This window comes from Otolemur garnettii, unplaced genomic scaffold (assembly GCF_000181295.1).
Source record: "Otolemur garnettii isolate 467f Iridium unplaced genomic scaffold, OtoGar3 scaffold00018, whole genome shotgun sequence".
Classification (NCBI taxonomy): Eukaryota; Metazoa; Chordata; class Mammalia; order Primates; family Galagidae; genus Otolemur; species Otolemur garnettii.
In genome coordinates, this window is record NW_003852413.1 from 15,640,908 (window position 1) to 15,644,079 (window position 3,172).

Below are 3,172 nucleotides of genomic sequence, written 5' to 3' on the forward strand. Positions count from 1 at the left end.
AGCCAGGAAGCTCATTTTAAAAGAGAATTTACCTCTAGAAGTTTCTTTACCTTTCTGGGCCTCAGATGCTGTTTCTCTTAAAGGAGTAGTTTGTACTAGATGAGCTCTAAGCTCTAAGAACTAGCAATAGGGTCAGTTTGGAACTGGATGTTGTGGTTATGTCGGGGAGGCACATAGTAGAGAGACTGAGAATTTGTCTATTATAATTTGGGATTGTCTGATTGTTTCCTCATGACTAGATTTAGGGGAATTTGCTTTTTAAAGCCCATTTCTGGAATTGGACTGGATAGATGTGCCTGACAGTCCTCTAAAACTCAAATTCGAGTGAATTTGCCCAGCAGAACACTTCTGCTTCTCAGAGCCTCAGTTTCCTACGCCCTCCCACCTTCTCTCCCCACCCCAAACCCCCATCCACACCCTGCAGGGGCACTTGTTGCTAGGTTGCAGGAAGAGGAAATTAAGCGCAAATAGCTTGGGAAAGAGATGGAGCTCTGCTGGGAGAGGCACGCTCTTACCCCTCCCGCTCGGGACTCTTCCAGGTAAGCCTCCCACCGCCCCTCTCCCCCGCCCCGAGGGCGGTGGCCCCTTTCACAGACCTGACGAATCGCTCGCCCATTCCTGCGGCCGTTCCTCGGCGAGCTGTGGAAGCTGGATTGGTCGGGCCTGGCGTGCCGCTGGCTCCGCCCCCGCCGCCCTCTGGTTGGCGGCGAGGGCCGCAGGCGCGGGGCGGGTCCGCCGGCGGGGCGGGGCGGCCAGTGCCCGGGGGCGGGCGGGCTGCGGGACCGGGCCGGAGCCCCAGCCGAAGCCGGAGCCGCGTAAAGCACGGAGCGCCGGCATAGTACAATGAGGCAGCCGGAGGATCTGGGGTGAGCGCTCCCGGAGCTGGACGTGGGCGTGGGAGAGGGAGCGCCAGGTGGAGAAGGCCCGGGCGGGGGGACGGCCCGACGCGGCAGGGTCCAGGGTACCGGCCGGCTCTGGCAGCCGTTGGCGCGGGTGAGCGCGGGGGTCGGCCGCCCACCCCACTGTCACGACCCAGGCACTGACGGGGTCGGCCGCCGCGACGCCCCCGAACAAACCCTTCTCTCGGAGCGGTGTCGGGAGGTGTGGGCTTGACCCCGGCTGGCGCTGCTCGCCGGCAGGTCCCCCCCAGACTGCGGTCCCGGGCGCCCGGCTCTTGGCTCAGCCCCGGGCGGGGAGTCACTGTCACACACAAACTGAAGGAAAACGGCTTACAGTTTTATGAATGGGGCCCTGGGTTCCTGCCACCCCCTCGTCCACGGCTGGAAGTGCTTAGAAGTGGAAAACCGCAGTTACTTTTACGCGAATCTGTCAGAGGTTGGCTGCGTCTGGGTTGTTTTTCTCTTAACTCCTGGAAAACGCGGGTAGCCGTGGGGTGGTTTGTGTGCTTTAGAAGGGAGGCGGCGTTGTGCCGAAATCCGGGAGATCGGAAGGTTAACAAGTGACATTGGGCTGAGGCCTAATGCCAGGTGCCCTGCCGGGAGCGCGGCGTGACGGTGGACGCCGTCGCTGCTGGCAGGAGAGCAGAGAAACGAAACGGCGGGACGGCGAGAAGGAATGGGCCGGCGATCCACCTCGCACCACACACGCTGCCCTGAGCGTACAGCGGAGGCAGGAGTTGGTGTAGGGGAGTTTTCCCCTTTTGCAAGTGGTTTTTGCGAAAACTTAGACCCTCAGTGGGTTGATACTTACACCACGGTTGTTATGGTTACAGGGCATCAAATATAAGGGCAAAGTCTGTTTCCACTCTCACTGTTTCTCTGGAACTGTGAAGTACTTTGACATTACGTTTTACAGACAATGCAAAAGGGGGACGTATTTTTTAGAGTAGGTTCTTTGAGGGCTGGGGTCATGCCATATTCACGTTTAAAGTCCCAGCGTCTTGACACCATCACTGCTCAGCACACGAATCGAAAGGAATGAGTCTTTTTACATGTTTTGATAATTCTTAAAGTGTTTAGAGGAGTCATATTCGAGAGCCAGGTGTAAGCTGGAAGGGAAGCAACTAATGACTTTTAAGTGGAAAACAGGAGGGAAAAATAGGGGGCATATGATCTTGAACTCTGGGGTAGAGAGTTTGAGGAGTCCAGGATTTTGAGTTTTAGAGCTCCGTGACAGGGGGCAGCTTGTCTCATATTGGAAGAGTGAAACTGCCATTTGTGTTCTCTCTTACCCAGCCCATAGACTATTTCGATATTCTTTCAAATTACTCCACAAATTGGTAGTTGATGTAAACTTACGGAAATCAAGAAAGCCTCCTGAGGTGATGGGAATAGAGTTGGGTTTTTTGCCATATCATTTCTTGCTTATTACTTGAGCCCCTCTGGGAGTGCCAGTGAAGGCTTAGACTAGAGAGGATGTGCAAGGCTGTGGGTGAACTAACTGAACTTGCTTGCACGTTTATCTCCAGGAAAAGGCACCATGCCTGAGAGGAAGGAGATTAACAAACTGATTCAGATCAGAAGGTGGTAGTTGAGTCCATGGCAAATAACCCAAGGGCTGGAACAGATTCAGAAGGGTAAGGAAAAAGTTCAGAAGTTTGGTTTGGGCTGAGCATTGAAGAGGTAGGAGAATGTCATCATGTGAGAAAATTAGAGCCATAGTATATCCCAAACATTCTGTTTGTTATTAGAGATTATGTTATTAGAACACTTCTGGAAGAGAAACAGGAAAGATTAGGCTTTTAGATAGCATAAATGTGTAGAATGTTTTGGACAAAAAGCAATTGCCTGGAATCAAAAAAGAAATACTAATTCAAGTAATTTTTATTGAAAGTCTGCTGTGTGCCAGCAACTGCTAGGCATTACAGATATGCTAGAATGAAAAGGGTGAAGAGTGTGTTTCAGCATGCCATGGGATTTACCTTTCTTTACTGTTTTCTGGAGATTTTCTAAAGCCCTTGAGGGCAGAAAGGGGAGAAATACACAGACTATTACTGAATGTAAGAACAAAACAGAGTAATAGGGAAATTCTTCCCACTGTAGATTACTTCCTTTCTTTCTTTTTCTTTACTTTTTTTTTGAAACAGAGTCTCTACTTTGTTGCCCTTGAAAGTGTGCCCTGGCATCATAGCTCTCAGCAACCTCAAACTCTTGGGCTCGAGTGATCCTCTTGACTCAGTTTTTCATTTTTTTTTTTTTTTTTTATTAGAGAC

At 51.4% G+C, this 3,172-nt stretch overlaps 1 protein-coding gene across 1 annotated transcript in view; it reads left to right on the forward strand.

Annotated features, from left to right (window-relative positions):
- The first annotated feature begins 723 nt into the window (after positions 1-723).
- Positions 724-3,172, forward strand: part of TEX2 (testis expressed 2) — a 117,175-nt gene continuing 114,726 nt past the window's right edge. The window contains exon 1 of the mRNA XM_012803209.2: positions 724-866. The gene's annotated coding sequence lies outside the window, so the exon portion shown is untranslated. The remainder of the gene's footprint in view (positions 867-3,172) is intronic.